This window comes from Dinoponera quadriceps, unplaced genomic scaffold, assembly GCF_001313825.1.
Source record: "Dinoponera quadriceps isolate SergipeBrazil2010 unplaced genomic scaffold, ASM131382v1 scaffold707, whole genome shotgun sequence".
In the NCBI taxonomy this organism is placed as follows: domain Eukaryota; kingdom Metazoa; phylum Arthropoda; class Insecta; order Hymenoptera; family Formicidae; genus Dinoponera; species Dinoponera quadriceps.
Window position 1 is genome coordinate 2,945,564 of NW_014555450.1, and position 19,310 is coordinate 2,964,873.

General features: G+C 48.5%; 1 protein-coding gene across 6 annotated transcripts in view; it reads right to left on the reverse strand.

The window, feature by feature from the left end:
- The window catches only part of LOC106744256 (POU domain, class 6, transcription factor 1), a 135,535-nt gene that overhangs the window by 62,597 nt on the left and 53,628 nt on the right, over positions 1–19,310 (reverse strand). Inside the window, exon 1 of one of the 6 annotated variants that reach the window (XM_014618877.1) lies at positions 14,549–14,822. The exons of the other annotated variants lie outside the window; for them this stretch is intronic. The gene's annotated coding sequence lies outside the window, so the exon portion shown is untranslated. Of the gene's footprint in view, positions 1–14,548; positions 14,823–19,310 lie in introns of those variants that run through there. 6 annotated transcript variants of the gene reach the window in all.

Below are 19,310 nucleotides of genomic sequence, written 5' to 3' on the forward strand. Positions count from 1 at the left end.
GGGGGGGGGGGGGGCAGGGAGGAGGGGATCGGGGAGGAAGGCGCGGCAGAATGGGCACTGGTTTATTTCAGGGATAATCCAAACAAATGTACTCGGTGGCTCGCGAGTAAATAACATGCAGATGCCGTAATACTGGTTGACCGATGGCTTTACTCGTCTCCGGCTGCGAACGTGCCTCCGCGAAGTTTGCGCGAAAGAAAACTTTTGACGTACGTACATGATCTCGGAAAAGGAAACTCGCGAGATAAAACGCGGCAATCTGCGTGAAATAGCGATATCAGGCTAAACGATCTTGCGGCCCGCGTGCGGCATTTCGGCTGGATTGATATGCGTCATACGGTGAAAAAACATCTCGCACTTGTGTTAAAGTCGGCCCTTGTTCAAATGTTCGTGTTAAATCTTTAACACACGCGCGCTACGAAGTATCGAGTTTTCACGGCGAAACTTTTCGCCTCTCTTCTCAGCGGCCGGCGATGTTCTCAAAGGGGACCCTGGATCTTCCGCGATCTTCCGGAATATCGACGAATTGCGTCGAGCGCGGTAAAAGACGCTCAATGGAGCTACCACCTATCTGCGCCCGAATCTAACAGCTAGTAGAACGGATAACCTGCTTTCGAAAGGGGCAGCAGATGGGGTGTTGGCTAGTGGCTATCTCAGACTTCCCTCATCTTGTGCCGGTCTGCCTCGTGGCTGCCTCGCCGCCCCCTTACGTCGAACCACCCTGCTTTATCCGCCCGCTGACCATCCGCCCCCATAGTTTCCTGGGAGATCGATTGTTATGCATAGCCTGTATTTGCCCGGCCAGCTCTGTAACCGGCCCTGGAGTCTGGAACTCGACTGCAAGAAGCGACCGATCGACCAACGTCCAGAAGGGACCCCGGCCCGAGAGCGCCTCGGCCTCGCGGATACGAAGAAAGCAATTTCAGACGGACGGGCAAATTAGACGACCGTGGTTTTAAGGCTTCTGTGGATACGCCCAAGTAAATCGATACCCCCGATGGATGGAATAGTTCCGTCCGTATCACCGGTGTCTGTTTACATCCAATCAGTTGAACGGCGATCGACCGCGACCTCTTTTGTTTTCGCGCGCACGCCGCCGAGCCAGTTTTCCGAGTGATTTTGCACGCGGAGACAGCGCGGAGGCGGCGCAACGTCGAGACGCGTCGCGTTCGCGGCGGATCTTCGCAGCGCGCGGCCGTAGATCCGTTAAGAAATGGGTGAAGAGACGCTTCCTTCGAACTCTGAGAGCGGAAACAGCTGGGGTTAGCCGGTAGAAACGACCGGTGTCCTCGCCGCGAAATGTTTATTCTCCGCGTGGGCCGGACCTTCCGGTCAGCATCTTCAAACAAACAACGAAATGCAAATCGAGATTACCGCCGGGCGTATTTGCTGTTAACCTGAATTATTCGAGTCTTAATGATGGCTTAGGCAACAGCCCACTGATCTGAGGGATTAGACCGTGAATATTGCAGGGACTAATGAACACCCGGGAATTAGGTCCCCGGCAGGGCCTTCGGAAGAAAGGCCGTTTCGGCCGTCGTAAGCGCGCCTTCATCCCGCGATCTTCGCGAAGATCGCGCGCGCGTTAATTTGATTGCGCGGAAAAGAAAACAGAGTCCGTCGCGATGTCCCCTTTTGTTTATACGTCGCCGGGAAATCGCGCTTTGCCCGTGTGACGGTTTGCGTAAATATTCAGCGAGTCAACCGACAAATGTCGCACATGCATCATCGGTCGCGCGAGCGCGAGTAAACCGCGACGCGAGGGACGCCGAGGCGACGCGCGCGCGCGAATGTATTCACGACGTGCATGCGATGAAGACCGAGAGTCGATATTTGGCCTTACCTTAAGAATGTATTACCCATTAGTGGCACAGTGTCAAGCAGGCCGTTCATAAATTTAGTACTTATCAAGCGAAACTACCTTCTTATACATTTAATTCACTACCTAAATAATAAATGTTAATTTTGAACAAAATTAAGACACACGTGTGTAAACAGTATTATAAATACGAAAATATTATTTTTGATTTTTCTTCTTGATGCTATATTTATGCATCAGTTGATCTAATAGCGATGCACAGATAATAGAAAGTGGTACATAAATATTTAAATATGCGCGTATGTACATGTATTTCGAGTATTACTATAAATTATAAAGTTTACACCGCTGTATTAAGAAAGAAAAATGGTGAATAATTCGGAAATTTATGTATAGTGTTTGCATATTATTCCTTAATATCATAGTGGTTTTCCAGCAAAATTCTTAGTTTTAATTTAGAAGATATTGAAGACGGAAATTAAAAATAGCAACGCTAATCTCAGGGGGCACGTATAAAAGTGTCAACTTTAGTATTAATACTAAATAACTGCGGTATTAAAAGTTGAAGAGAGTAGTTAACGAACGTCAGTATTGTCAAAATAAGTCTTGATTATTCTATATGCCACGTAAGTAGGCGCAAATCACCTTGAAGAGCGTGAAAATTTCGGCTAGAGAGAAACGGTGGTGTGAGCGAACCGACGAACAATAAAGCCGAGTAGACGGGCAACTGGCAACGGTAAACGGGTAACGACGTTTGGATCGGCGAGCCGAGAATACCCGGGGGAGCGGCGATGGACGTCGCGCCCCGAACCTTGAACGTTCCCGCGCGAGGTTGAGCTTTTTCCATCTCCTCAAACTCCTCCGTCCGAAGTCGGTTATCGTCGTTGTCGTCGTCGTCAGTGGAACGTTTAACCTTTCCTTTCTCACTGCGATCGGTGTGTGTGTGTGTGTGTGTGCGCGCATGTATACGTACACGTGCCACGTATATATATTCCTTTCCCTCCCCCTCTCTCTTTCTTTCCGTACGGCGCGCATACGGCAGGCGCGCGCGGGGAGTCGCGTACCCTCGAGCGTTTACGCGTTCATAAAGCTCGAAGGATCGCAGTCGCTTTGAGTCGTGGAAGATCGTGCGCACCGTCGACCGGAGGTGGGTGTCGTGGGATCGCGGCAGGGAGGGTGGGCGAAGAAGAGGGAGAGATGGAAGAGAGCGCAACGGCGTCGGGCGCGGCGGAGGGTGCTAAGGGGGTGGTGAGAGAGCGAACGAGGGTGTTTTTCCACCACCAGTTGCTCGCGGCATCCGCAAACCCCTCTCGATCCAGCCGCGTAAGAGGGAGCGAGAGAGCCGGAGAGGAGCGAACAACCAGACCGTAAAAGTCCCAAACTCCCGCCGACTCCTGTACGCGCTTCTTCTTCATCTCCGTATTCACGATCTCGGAACGGGGTTAGGGGACGGTTGTGTATAAAGAAAACAAAGTGCTAAGAAAGAGGTCGGACCGGCGTACGAACGCTCGAGAGAAATCTCATTAAAATTACACTCATTTTCGGTCTCGACCGTATCCTTTTTCTGAATTCAATTCAAAATACAGTAACAATATGCATGGTAAGGTTATTATCAGTGACACTATACTTATTAGAAAAATGACTCTCTTGACTATAATTCTTTCGCTCATGCGATTACAATTGCAAATACTAAAAATTCTTTTTCTCGGTGAACGAAGCGTGATTGCAAAAAGAATCATTACGTTTCTTTTTTTTTTTTCTATCGTTTACGAAGAATTTATATATTTCCAACGTTACTTCAACTTCTAAAGAGGAAAAGACACAGTTGCCGTAGCGAAATGTTTAATTTTAATTTCGCACAGTTTCGAGCGAAGTCTCGCAGGACTGCGCGATTATTAAATTACGAGGGAAAAGCACGAAAAACAACGCGATGATGCTCGAAAGACGCTCTCGTTGCTCCACCGATGTAATCCTGAATTCCCGAAGAAATGACGGCGAGTAGTTTTTATCTACCACCAGTTGCTACTATCTGGGGACCCGAATCGAATCTACGTGACTTTATCGTAAAAGTCTGAAGCTACGCTCCGATTCTCTGTGTCTTCCCGTCCTTCGTGGTTTTAACACGAACCATAATTCAACGGGCGATACCGTAAATATGCAAACGCAATGATCGGAGACAACGGATATCGACCTTATCGAGATCTCGCGATTAATATTTGGTATCGAAGGATACGCGGGGCGAAATATTTTATTCAAGCAGCGCTTGTATTTAAATCGCCGCTCTCTTTGAAACGTAATTATTATGCTCGATTATGCTGTTTTTAACATTCATCGCTTAAGAAGCATTCACGAACGCGAGGTACGCTGAACCCGCGGGCAATATCCGCCCTATAACAGTTCTCTGCTTACATTAGCCACCCTTATGCAAATTGATAGGAAACAAAGTGCGCCGATCCTTCGGGATTCTACGGGGAGAGCACGCACACTCTTTTATCGCGCACAGATTAGCCGGAGTAGTAGTGGCCATTCGCGAGCGTCTGGCGGGATCGTTAGCGAGTGTTTGCGGAGCATTATACCACGGCGTTACGAAACGATATCATTATTTATAAGCTGCTTGTTTCTTCATCGGAGGAGAGAAATTATTAACGAGCCAAGGGGCGATTTAAAGAAAATTTCTCGTGGTAAAAAGAGCGATTATCGATGACGTGCGCGTTGCGCGCGCGGAGTCTGTGGAACCGAAGGTGCCCCGACGCGGCGGTAGGATGAGGGATGGGCCGAGTGTCCAGGTTGGAGGGTCGTTTATTGATCTCTCAAGTCCGAACCTCGCCTCGTGTACAAGAGGGACCTAACCCCATCCCACGCGCCCTCGTGACTGGCCACAACCACCCCAGCGGCCGCACGCCGAGACACTGGACACAACGACTCCCTCCTCGGCCTCTCCTTCCACCTTATTCCGCCCTCTTGGGAAAATAGGTTCCCAACCCGTTTGCCACGGAACGCGCGATCTTCGTTAAAAAGGCTGCTTATGCGCGCCTCCCTCATTCGCCGGTTATCCGACCAGGTTATCGATCGGGCGTGATCGGAGAGAGCCTTTGTCAATACCGTCTCGAATGGTCGATTCTAATTATCGTCGAATAGCCACAATGCCTTGATCCGCCGAGTTTGTCCTCTTACGGGCATTAATCAAGTTTCCTCGGACGAACAACGGGACCGGAATAGTGCTGCTTGAGAACCGTCCACTTAGCCGAAGGGTTGCTAGTTGCAGATAACTTATTCCTGCTTCACCCGCCGCCCGCTCACCCTCGGACGGAACCCTCTCGTCCAGATCTTGGCCGGCGAGCGAGAGCGGTCTCTCCTAATATGGATTGTACTGTGCGAGCCATTTCCACGAGGTCTTAACAACGCGTCGGTACAGGTTGTCGATAAATCGAGGGCCGTCCAGCTTCGTCCGACACGCCTCTGCGGAGACCGAGAGACGTCCGACGTTTCTCGGCTCGACTTTCGGACAGTTTCGTGCCCGAAACGTCTTACGCCGGTGCGAACGCGCGTCGGACGGGATATGCAACTGTCCGCGCAGCGACGCGAAAAATTCACCGGCTCCAAAATCGCCGATGCGGCAAATCCGGGCTTTAACGTACGCCGGGAATATCGATTGTATTGCGAGCAAGACAATGAACAAGAGGCACGGAACTTTCGTCACTTCGGAGCGCGAGGAGAAGTGCGTGCACGCCTGATTATCGTACGTGATTAATGCTGGAACAATTCGAATTTATCCAGGTTTATATAACGTTGTTTACGTAAAAGTCCGATAATAAAGTGCGATGACAAAGCCTTTGACAGTGAGACACGCATGTACACGCGAAATCATGATACGTATTGAACTTGTTTACATGACTTCCATCACAAAAGACTCCATCGGCGTCATTAACGGACGCCGCGCGAGTGCAGAAAGAAATTTCTCACGCAAGAGCGTTCTTTGATAATCATGCAATCTCATTCTCCGCTTCATTTACTTTCTTTTCCTACCTGTCTACACCTAGTTAACCTGGTCGCTGCCGTGAGTTTTGCATCCAGTTTCTAATAATAGCTATCGCTTCATACATTTTCATGGCATTACAAAATCAGTACAAATAGAGTGTACACGCGGCAATTACGAATGCATTATGCAATATAAATATTGATGCTTCCTGCAAAAACGAACCGAACGAGCGAAATGCAAAGCGTCCTCCGCAAGGAATCGCTAGGAGAGTAAGGTAATGCGCCGATATAACGTCTGCCAATGGACGTACACCTACGATGAGCCTTGCGTGCGTTTCCCGTGTCTCTCCGCTCGTGCGAGCGACGAAAGGCGCCTCGAAAAATCCCACGCGTTTATGCACAGCTGGACAATTAATCGGGACTCTTCGCGCGCGCTTCTACGTCTGCGTTCTCGGCTCTGCGAAATTGAGGTTCGCTGGATCGACGGTAGCGCTGAGAGTACTTGAGGAGAAAAACCAAACAAAGAGGAGAACAAAGATCGTCGACGCGTACTCTCCTACACGCGACATCACGCATCCGCAATAATATTTCTTCGTCAAAGGACAAAGTTTTTTTTCTTTTTCGCGTCGACAGGCGCATCGCAAGGCGCTATTTAAAATTGCCAGTCGCGTTTCGCTCGCAAGGTATAAAAGTGATAATCGAGCGTGCGGCGCGTTGAGCGCCGATCGTTAAGAGACTTCCTCGAGTGACTCAACCTTCCCATGTAATACCTTCTTATCCTCATTACCACGATCAGACTTCGCTGAAAGGCGAACGCTGCGCGACACCTTCGTGCGGCACAAGGTCGCCCCGAGTTCAATTTCAATGGAACACCCGATGTAACGCCGTATGTACACGCGGGTGTTCGCGCGCGCACACACGCAAATGGAGGTACGGCACGCACGAACAACGCGTCACTTATAATTCGTCGACGTCATCATCGTGTGTGTGCACCATTCGGTCACACACAGACATACAACAAACATACACACACATACACGGCATTAGCTAGCTCGCGTCGCGAGAGCTGACGCTGATGCGCGCGCGAGCTGCTACCGAGCTAAAGGCCAATAAAACTTAACTCCTAATTAAGAAGCGTGAAGGATGAATCTATTATCCGCGGGGGCCTTGCCAACGCAAATACGCCGGCAGTAATGTCGCCGTTGGTACAAACATACCCACGGACACGGACGAGCATACGTGTTCATTAGGCGTATTTGCTGTTTAGCATTTCAAATTCGGCGAGAGAACCCGCGCGATACGGACACGTCCGGGCTGGGAGAGGGCGAAGAGACCCTTTTGGCAATCAAATATTTTAATTTAATCGTTCTACTAACGACGCTCCTTACGTTCGCGCAATACGTATGTGGCCGTCGCGTACGGTCGTGTCACCCCCTCCCCCCCTCCCCCCGTTTCGATCGAGACACCTCGATCCACGGTCATTCGAAAGACGGAGGATCGTCCTAGCCGAAATTTTGATGCCACTTTGACACTCTTACGGATAATTTGTGTCTACTTGTGTACATGGCCTACAGACTAGTAAAAACCTACCTTGGCGATACTGACACTTATTAACTTCTCTCTTTTTAGAACTTTAATTCTTTCAGACTTTTAATCCTATACACTGAGAGAAGAAATATGAAAAACTGAAAAAAATATTTATTCGGTTAATATTATTGTAGTAGAGTAAATATGTTATTGGTAACCGTCGAATAAATATTTTTTATTTCTTAGATTTTTTTCTCTCAGTGTAACAGATTTCATTTTAACTCTAGCTCGCTATATTCCAGTTCAGTAGACCGTTGAACATTTTCCGGTTTTCTAGTTTTCCTTTGGAACTTTTTGGAGCGAATCACACGGCACACTATTTGTTTTCTCAAAATATATCAGATGTCCGCTATAACGGACATAACTTTTTCTTAAATCACATTTGCAAAACCATTGAGAATTCTTTTTCGAAAACACCTTTTCTCTCCATTTTCTTGCAATTGTTTTCTTATAATAATAAACCTAAACCCAAATCATTCTCCCGACCTGATATCATAAACATCATATTTAGACACTGTATTTCCAATTCTCACGTTACAAACTTAATATTAATTAGAATGAAAATGACAAGGCAAGAAAGTAGAGCGGTCTCGCGGATCGAGCGTGGCGAATTAAAGACACGAAAATAAGTGTGGCTAACTGGGGTTAATGATACCTTGAACAACCTATTTTGAGGCTGAAACAACAAAAACGAAAACTCAAGGCATCAAGATCAAAGAGTAGGAGTAAATTATACAGCGTGTCCCAAAATTCCCGCATGCGGGGTCCTTAGATCCAGTACGAAAATAAGCGTAAGACTTAATGTGACGTACCATGGCCTTTACTCCCTCCCTCCGTCATCGCAGCTGTCACGGAAGCTAATAAATCCCCCCTCTCCTCGTGGCGTGACGTAATTGCTGAATGGCCCCTAAGAAAAAAGTAACTACTTCTGGTATGAAGAATCTTCCTCTTCACTTCGTACACATGAATCTTGGGACACCCTGTGTTATTAGAATTAAAATTGTGTGTGTGTGTGTGCGTATGTGAGACCCAGTTTGCTACATTAGCTCTTATCGTATAATGAAATAAAAAATTCAACATAGGGCCAAAATTTAGGCTCAGGCGTCCACCGCGTTTCTTCTTCGTTCTCTTTCCGCGGAATGTCGTTTCGCGCTCGGAGTCGCGAACTGGCGAACTCGGACCTCGCGTATCGAAACACTGACGATCGTTACGTATTCCGCGGACTCTTTACGGAGCTTAGAGCAACTTGGTGGAGTGAGTATTGACGTATTTTGTACCGGCGCTCGTGATGTTTAGCGCGCCCTATTCTCCCGGCAAAGTTGCCGCTTCGTCCAGCAACACGGAGAACGAAGCTGGGCGCTAAATCGCGCGGGGATCGATATTCCGGCGTTTCCGTCCCGCGAGCGAGGACGTGTTCATCGCGAGTTCATCCTCGCGCGCACTCCAAGGCAAGGTTATTTTCTTTACGCCGGCGACCTCCCGTCGTTGCAATTCTTGGCTCTAATTTGTATTTAATTAACCGTGTCCCGTAGCGCTGTGTCGTTCTCTCTCGACTGCGAGAGAGAGAGAGAGAGAGAGTTCGGTCGGTTTGGTGCGCGCGTTGGGGTTCATTAGGTTATTGAAACCTTAGACAATGTAACTAGTGGCTGCCGGCCACGGGTGCTCTAGGGGCTTCGTAATGCCCACTGCCTCGAGCGTTCCCCACGACATTTCACATCTCTGGCCACTCCTCCGTCGAGTCGGAGTCTACGACCGCTCGCGGAACGACCGTGATCATCACGAGCGACCGACCGGCCGGTCGGAGAAACGCGGCGTGGCAGAGGCGGGTTACATCATCAGCATCACGCATGAGTTTATATGCTAATAAGCGACATTAATTAAACGGTGCTCGCATATCTGACCACTCACGAGGATCCGGACTCTCTACCTCTCTCTCTAATTCTTCCCGGGAGTAGCGAAAAACTTGGTCGGATTTAATGCCCCGCGTTCACGCTGAGAGCCGCGAGCGCTTAAACGGGTCATTATATGCGCGTAACGCGCGGGCTTTTCGAGAAGCCGACGGATTGCGTAATTGAAAACAAACCGGTATACCTCATTCCGTGCTACTTCTTTTTTTCTTCTCTTTTTTCTCAGAGAAGACGGGACTGAAATATATGCGATCCCTGGAGATCGCAGGTTTCGGACCGTCGAGACGGAACGTACGGTTAAATTCCGCGACCGTTAATGAATCGTCTTTGATCTCGGACGAATCCTTCGATTCGTTCGACTCGCGTACGAGTCGACGTGAGCATCGAGACGTTCGCCGAATTCCTACCGCCTGTTTCATCCTTCCCCCGAAAGAAGAATACCGCGAGACCTCGCTTGGAGATCGAGAACGAGACGGGGATTTGTTTAAGAACCCCTCCGCGCGCGTTTTGTTCACCTACGCCCTGCCGGAGAGAACAAGAGGCGGAAAAAAATGTGAGCCTACGTGCCCAACCCTTCCGACTTCTTTTTCATTTCCCTGGCCGAATTTAATTTGGAGCGCGTCCAGTTGCACCTTCCCACTTCGCTTGGCTGGTACGAGCAGAGGACGGCGAAGCCCCGGAAGATCACACGAAAAATGTCCGTGCCTTGTAACGTCCCGGCCGGATCTGGAGCGCGCGAATTAGGAATTTTACTAACTCGGATAGTCGCATTTAATTTTAAGCCCGAAACCATACGAGTCATTACTGTCTCCATTTCGTGCGTATATTAAATTACAGCCGCCGACCGCGAGGCTATTCGTCGGAAGAGGGGCCCGTGGCCATATTACGGAAGAGCACATGCACTCGAGGATTATCCAAAGTCTCCCGGTGGCTCGTTGCCGGACTACGAACGAGTGTGTATGCACGCTCTACGAATGGACGCGTTACTCTAACGATCGCGCGGGACTCGCGCGCGCTATAACGCCCGTTAAATACCGAGCCTGGATTTCTCTTAGCCGCGAACGCGCTGCAACTCTCGGCGACGGCGTCGGAAGGTAAACGTTATCCTCTCTTACTTTTCTCACAACCGCGAGTCATCTCTCTTTCTCCCTTTCCGTCGCTAACGGATTTCGATAAGATGCGCGTCGATGGACGCGCGTCTGACGATGAAGTCATTTTCTTAGCGGTTTTGTCGCGTTCCGCTAGTTGGATCCAATTTCTCGCGGAGGGTCTTAATCATTGCGAGCGTATGCAAAGCACCTATCCTATCGGCTCGACGCGGGATTTAATTAGGTTGTTCTTCCGGTGATACCGGCGCAGATGGTATCGCGGCGAGATCATTGCCAATTATTAATTTATAACCGCGCGATATATCGCGCCGAGCTGAGATTCGCCCCCGATGTGCGCGCGCGATGTACGCGAGAGACTCCGCTAATTAGGTTCTTCAATCGGCAGTTATTGTTTCGTGGCAGTCCTAATTTGGCAGTGGCAGCTGCCGCTGGGAGTAAGCGCTAATTAAAACACCTAATTGTGGCCATTAACGCGAAATGCGACGTGGCGATGCGTTACTCGCTCCGCAGTTCACACCGATCCACGCTCGGTTATGCCTGCGCTTTAAACCGCGTGCTATAAATACGTTCTAATTAGCATTTCTCGGTGTCTCGATTGAAATTAAGCGCCTCGCGCCCAGTGTCGCCCGTTAAGCCCAAGTCGTCAATTGCCACTCCCGTATTTAACAGCCACTTAAAGCGAGAATGAGGTATCGTACCTCCGCTTCGAAAGAAACCCGCCGGAAGAGAGAGGGAGAGAGAGAGGGGGGGGGGGAAGAAGAAAGAACCACACGCACGCGTAACGACAACCGTTTTCCTCGCGACTGGCTGCAACGAAGAGGAGGTCTCAAGGAGCTTCGGAGAAAGGCTACTGTACGCGTCGATGAGTTACAAGCGGTCGTTCAACGAATCGTCACATTGCAACAAAAATCCATCCCCCCCCTCCCCTTCCTGATAAAGTGATCGTTGATCGTGTTTCACGGACCGCGGCTAATAATCGACCGCGATTTCAGCGCCTCGGTCTCTCGTCGTCTCTTCTGGAACGCGCGACTATTTTTGGTTCCGGTCTGAATCAGCCGGTGACGACGACCGGCGCGCGTTTTTCCGGTCGTCTTCGTGCGTGAACTGCGAAAAGCGTTCGATCCGCGACACGGCAGTAACGCGAGCGAGGAGAGAGAGAGAGAGAGAGTATAGTCATAGAAATGCTGTGGTGGCGGGCGTGGCATGCTCATACGTCCGGTACACGTTCCACATGGGTCGTATTGCTGGTCGTCCCAAGAGTAGGCAGCGACGCAGCGCGCACACACACTGGCCGGCGCAAGTTGCCGGCGCCACACAATGACGTTATAATGACTAATGATCATATCATTTAATTAACATCGCGCCTAACTAGCCCGGGCTTCATTAGCCCTCGGCGGCCTTAGACGCCCGTATACAACACCACGCTTATTATGTATCTATCGCGCGGCGATTGTCCGCAGCGCGTGTTAAAGCTCGTGCGTTACCCGGCGACACGGTTTCTCGGTGAGCCACCGACTGGTGTTAAATTTAACATTGTGTGCGTGTGTGTGTGTGTACGCGAGCGCACGCTCACGCGTGTGTATGCGCGAGCGAGTGCGTTGGTAGCACGGTCGTTGTGTCGTGCCACGCGAGACATGTGCGGAGGCGCGCCTATAGATGCATGTACAGGACCGGCTATTGTGCGCCGGAGGAAAAGGCGGAAAGCTCGATCGATCCGCTCCGACGAGATCTTCGTCCTTACGAGATAGGGACCTTGATGGTGGCGTTAACGTGAGCGCGCGCGCGAAAGAGAGAGAAGGCAGGCTCGTCGGGTATTCTCGACGGTTAAATTGCTTTCGTGTGGATAGAACGAGAGAAGTATTAAACTCGCGATTAGCTCGCTATTAAAGGGTATCACTGTAAATTCCGCTTCTCCGTCTATCGACCGGGGAAGTTTCGACGATCGATCCCGACGGGAAGTTTTATCCACTCGATTATCGTGCTTATCTAAAAGCTCGTGGCGTGAGACGAAATTTTTGGGAGTACGAAGGGTCAAGCTGAAATTGATCGGGGAATCCGCGACGTCTCGAAGGAATCGCGCGGGGGAGGAGATTCGCGAAGTTGCGGATAAAAGTTCGGCGTGACGGATCGTTATGTAACGAGTGAGAGAGGTATGTCGTCGACGGGAGGATAGACAGGGCTATGGCACGGATCGCGCGCGCGCGATCCACGCTTATTATATATCTATTACCGAGCGTCCGTGTGTCACACATCGATCCACTGGGTCGCGTTAAACGTGGTGTGGCAGCGTCGCTACGGCACATAAGGGACGCACACGTCGGTGTATGCGGGGCGCACCTACACGTTCTATCGGCCGGCGAGAGGCCGAGGAAAGGGTGGAAAGCATCGATCGACCGATCCAGACTGGATCCCCTCCCACCCCGGCGATGTTAACACGTGCTCACGGCGCTATTCTCACGGGCGAATTGATTTTCTTACGCGTCTCTTGAGAGTTATTAATCCCACGCGCGGACGCCGCACTGGATAGCAGATAAACCGGTGCGGACATCGGATATCTGTGCTGCTCAGTGGACGGGGCGCTAATTATGGATAACGGCCGCGATCTTTTCTAATAAAATTTTCTAATTGCGGATGATCGTGTCGGCGTAAGCAAGGAGGAGAGATCTTCCGGCAGTCGCGAAGCGATATCGCAACCTTTTCTGCGCCGAGATATTTCCTCGTAGCTCTCTTCCCTCTCTCTCCTTCTTTTTTCACGCTCTTCTGACGCTTCCGCTCGCACATTACTCGCATACGAGCGACGTCGCTCTATCGCCTCGTAATGACCCCTCTTATGACCTCGTGTCTTCCGTTCTCTAAAATCAATATAAAAAAAAAAAGAGAGGAGCTCTGTACCCCGAACACCGGTATGATATTGCCGGGGAACGCTCTATTCGCGTCGCTAAATTATACAGCCTGCCGTCGAGCGTCGCGATTTATAGCGAGCAAATGAGTAATTACCGATGCGATCGTGTGTTCCGCTGTCCTCTTATTCCCTGCTTTTACTAAGGAATATTTTTACCATGAGCGCAGATTGCTGCCCGGTGCAAATCGTCGTGCACACTCGAAGTCTCGATTGACTTTATAATAACGGAAGACTCTCCTCGGGTTAGCCGTAAACAAATGCGCGAAATCGGCTTTTGTAATTCAGTTATGATAAAAAATTGAAAACGTCCGTGCCTCCTCGCTCCGCATGGAGAATCTGCACGGAGAAGCAACAGCTTTCCTTCCTTTGTTCGGCGGTACTGAAGTTCACGAAGCCGATCACGATCCGTCCATCCAATTTCCACCTGCACTTTTTCTTTAATTTCACGCCAGAGCTTTCAAAAATTTCCCGATTGTTATAGGGTCCGACTCACCGATCCCTATAACAATTGAATGCTTAAATGCCGACGCGATCGTAAAGTTACATCGAATGGAGCAATAATATTTGTAAGAAAATGCTTAGTTCTTTGGACTATATACCCAATTCACTTTTATTGATAAAAGTGCATCTAAAAATGGCTTAAGAATCACCTGATTGGCTGAGAATCTTTCCTTTTTTTGTCGTTGGAAATTTCCGTCGAATTTGAAGCTCTTAAAAACGCTGATTTAGGAGGAAACGGTATAGGCAGAGATAACAGTTGTGTGTCCAGTAATGCTATTTACCAACAGAGATTTAAATTTGCATTTCGTACAATAACAAAGCTCAATAATAATGAGAAGCAGGCGTTGACAGATGTAAAGAAGATCGAATTCGCGATTTGAAGAGCATTATCAGACGTGAAAATCAGCACTTTCGACATTTATATTAAATCCTACAGCCGGTATTATAATTGTACATTATTTATGATCTTTGATTGAGAACATGATTAATTACAAGTTTGTATTCATCGACCATTATTCGATTGTTCGGATCAATGTTTCTTGTTGTATGAAATAATGTAATAAATACAGGTACAAGTTGTGATGAATAATCGGAGATTTATGAAGCTACAATTATTTATCGAATAATGACAGACCATAAATGTCGGTCTAAATTTCGATTCACACAGGTATCTCTTTATTCTCGCTAAGTCACCAAATGTCCGTTAAAAACGGAAACCTCCTGTGTAACGAGTAATTTAACATACTTAGAAATATATGATGTATCGTTGCCAGCGTCACGGCATCCTGCGTCCTTTGTCCCGGCTTCCCAATTCAACATCTTAGCTGCTCCGTCGTAAAACTAATAGTGGAACTGACACTGACACTCGCGTCGATACGATCGAAGATCGAACACGTGTTAAATAACGCGACTCAGACGAGAGCTAATTATGTACTTCAAGGACTGAAATATTTTAATCATCCGAAGGGAATTGTAAATGACGCGCTGATACATGTAGTCTCTGTAGTTATGCGTATCGCTCGCCGGCTTGACAGGTAATGCAACGCTTGGAAAAGTACGCGACGCACGAAGGTGTATTTGACCTTCTTGAAGGTCCGCGCGTTGATCACTCGGCGTTACGTGCGACGACTGTTGAGAATTGATGAGAGGGGGAAGGCGAGATTTTACTCTCCTGGTCGATCGTTTTGGTATTCTCGCGCGTCGCACATTTTTTTTATAACTAAATTTTACGTTATGTTTATACAAAATATTTCGTCGAGTCTTGAAATATTTCATCGAAATTTCGTCAGTATCGCATTAATTAACACGCGTTCTTTACCGATCAAATCATATATATATACGTAAAGGAGACCGGGGCTAATTGGCTGAAGGGATAAGTTGGCTAATTGATTATTTCTATTGTTTTCTAACAGGTTACATAATCGAGCAAGCAAAGAGATGTCAAACATGTCAAAGATTGTCTTGAAATTTCTATTTGCTCCGTTCTGTAACCTGCTAGAAAACAACGAATAATCAATTAGCCAATTAGCCCCGGTCTCCCCTACATATCAATGTCGTAAATTAGTATCCGGAGCGCCATGACGGAGCAGTCAGGATCAAGACGTCATATGTTTTCAAATATGCACACACATACGGACATAAATTGTACGTATGAATTTCCAACGTCAATGAAAAAAATTCAATAGCGAAAAGATTATAAAGAGAAACAAAATCTGATGTTTTTTCATCGATTAATTATATTTGCCCATTAATCTTTACTGGATTATTTAATATTTGTTTATCGTACGTATCCTATCTGCAGTTATGTATGCTACACAATTAATATATTGCTTATTGAAATTGAGAATAAAGATAAAATGCAGGTAGAATATTGAGGAAATGGAATATTAAATGTTTCTGAAGTAAATCGTTTTTTTTTTAAATAATCCAATGAAGAAAATGGCATTAAGTAACCATCCGTAACATCAAGGTAGGACGATAGCCTGTACAGTGTCCTCCAGGTTCAGCGGAACTTGTAAGATTAACGTGGAGCCAAAATTTCGACTCGGGACATAAAATAAGATGTGTATCCATTTTCAAGTTAAATAATGAAACGCGTTTCTCTCCTCCATGACGGGATTCTCGCGGATCGTTGTTTACGAATATACTTGACGAGATAGAACTTCTTGTACATAGTTAAATGTAGCGCACTTTACATTGGATACATAACGCCGCTGCCGATGATACGTTAACGCGATAGACGTCACCTGTTTACTTATGATTATACCGCAATTATTGGATTTATCGACTACCGTTTCGAAGCTCCTGATTTATTTCAACATTAATCACGTTAATGATGCGCCGGCTAGGCAGCCTTCGACCTCTCCCTCCGCCTTCCACGAGCCACCTAACCCTCCTCCGCGGCCCCCGCGCCGCTGTTGCGACTCGTAGCGCCCGGCAAACAGGAAATGAGCATTTCGATCAAGATCGATCGTCACAATTACCGATGATTGCCAGTGCCGAAGTTCCTCGGTCGCGTTAGCGACGCGCATCCGCTTAACTTCGCTAATGAGCCGGGCAACCTTAACCCACTCTTCCTCCTTTCGTCTTGACGTCGGAGGGCTTACGTCTCAATTTATATTAATCTCTCTTACCGATTGAACAGGCGCATACACACCAGTCGTTGGCGCGCCAGACATAGCCAGATCGCGTAGGAAGGACGGGAAGATCGAAAATCAGACGGCAATTAAGCTAATTCATGCACCCTTTCCCAGGATACGTGAATAACATATTAGCGAGATCAACGGAATTCGGATATTTCCCGGCTGCCACTTCGTTCGTAACGGAATGTCTGAAATATCTCTCTCCTTTCGAACGATAAAAGAGCAAGGAATGATTAGAAAGACTGGTTTTGAGAAATTAGAAACGTACTTTTTTTTCGGCCTTTTTTCTGAATTGCCCGCTTTTTATCAACCTCACTGTATTTACGAGATTGTACGGATATTTATATACGCGATATCGATTATGTCTTGCATAACAAAGTGGCTCGAGTCCAGCTCGCGTGAGATATTACGATATTGCGCATTTTCCTTTTTCTCTCTCTCTCTCTCTCTTTCTCATATCTTAATCTAATTAACAGAGAGGTTGCATTCGACCATGGCCGTTCTTATCGCCGTAACCGAAGCTCGAATCACGCGCGGTGATATAATTAATTCATTCACCATTAGGAATATCGAAATCTATTTATCGTCGCTTGATCGTTGTGTTTAGTAGCGACGGGTAGAAACGGGAATCGAGAAGCAGAGAGGGAGCGGGAGACGGAAAGAGAAAGAGAGCGGCGGACAGACGCGGGGCACAGGACGACGGCGCGGAAATCGGTGGGAGGGTTACCAGGATGATGTTACATCATCAATCAGCTGGCAAACATCAACTCAACGCTCGCATACCCCGCCCGGTATGTTCTGACCTGTACCCAAATATATGCCCCGATGATATCGTTGCGGCATTGCTACATCATGTCCGGCTGTAATTAATTATCTAATTCTTAATCGTTAACGTTAATCATCGGCTATCGTACGGTGTCGAGTGAAAAGCCACTGTTCCAAATTTATAAATTTTCGCCGACATTTTTTTTCCCCCCCCCGTCGATATATCTCGCACACGGGCAGGATGATGGGACGCTTTTTTCGCGCCGATAAGGCAGAAAATATATAACGACGATCGGATAAATGACGGTGTGCGATTCATTTTATATCTGTACCTTGCCGAGTGATTAGGGAATTTAGCAATGATTGAGAGCGCATATGACCGTTATAATATCTTAGAGCGGGCGAATTTTTCATTTCACATTTTTGCGAGCGAATTTCACGGGTACTTTAAACGAGTTTTTTTTTTTTTTTAATTAGCGACGAGGAATAATGTTGATTATTTTTTTTTTCAGTCCGACTACCAGCGAGAAAAATATTCAAATTTTTATTGCATTCTTCTCAGTTTTTCGTCATCCCGATTGAACGAATCGAGAGAAAACGGCCGGTCGCCCGTATGAAAATGGAAAAATTTTCGTCGCGCGCCGCAATATGGCGATTACTTGAACGATACGATTCTAATTATTCGCTCCGCAAATGATCAAAGATACAGCGAGAAGTTTTTGACGCTACTACCCGTCATCCGTTTTCAGCCCTGAAAGGGTATTATCGGACGGAGGGGGTAGGTAGCCTCCACCTACGATAATCTACCCCCGCGGCCCCCATAATGCGCATCCCTCCGGCCGCAATAATGATGATTTATTTCAGAGCTAAAAATTGCGCGAACGCCGAGGTATGAGTAATGTTCCGATGTGGCCCCACCCTCCTGTGCGGGCCAGCCAGCTTTTTTATCCGCGCAAACGTTATGAATTCCATTGACCCGTTCGGTGGTAGGGGCTCGGCGTCGAGGGCTGGTCCTCTAGATAATGGTGGATCCCTATTTATTTATCGGGGCATACGAGCAGACACGACTGATCGTCTTCCATTCATCCAAGTGCCTTTTGATTCCGCAGACGGCGGACTTTGTTCCGTGAATATCGTCCGAAGCGCGTGAGAATCGTCGCGAGGATCGACGACCGTCGTCGTCGTTTCCACGACGCACTCGTCGCGCCTCGCTCGCCGATAGGGAGGAGCGCGGGGGAGAAAAAGGGAATATAATGCGCGCAAATACGTCATACGGGCGAAAGTAAACCTTTTTACAAGGCTGCCGCATCGGCCGCGTTTGTTTCCGACGATAATTATTATCAGACGCGACAATGAGGCTCTCGCGAAAAGGACGGCGGGACAATACGAGCGTACCTTCGACAAAAACAATCGTTCGTACGTCGACTTTGTCGCATCGCAATAAAAGAGGGTATCGTTGGTGCCCGCTGGGAAAGCGGGACGAGGATTGGCGGCGCGGCGCAGCACGGCGCGGCACGGCGCGGGCTGGCGGGTTGGTGAAGCCGACGACGCAGCAAACAGCATCGAGATGCACAAAAATCGGTCCTTTCAGCTTAAAATTACGGTTGTCGCGTGGATGGCGGGATAGCTGATGGGGTGGTATTGTGCAGGGGCGGGGGCGGCCGGAGGGGCCGGGGGAGGGTGGTAAACGAGGAGACCCGCTGGGTGAGAGAACGAGAGGGTTCGGTCGGCGGACCAGCAGCGGCGCGGAGGAGGGCGCGGGCGGGGGTGTGGTGTGTGTCCCGGAAAAAAATCCATACAATCCGATCGGGACAATGTATTCGTGTGAATTCGCGCGATTGTCTGGGTGTTCGCGTGTGTTCGGACATTGATACGGAAGCCAGATCTGAGCGTGCACTGATAAATGTGAAAAAATCCCCCATTTTTAAACCAGCGACGCCTGCCGGCGCGTGATGCTGGTGCGCGAACGTGTGTCGGCCGAAGAATCAGCCCTCACCGACCACCCCCGGTCTGCTACCTCCGCGCGCGTTCTGCCCTCGTCGGTCGGCCGCGCGTCGTCTCGCTCGCACCCCTCCTTGCTCTTCGTGCTCTTTCTCCCCC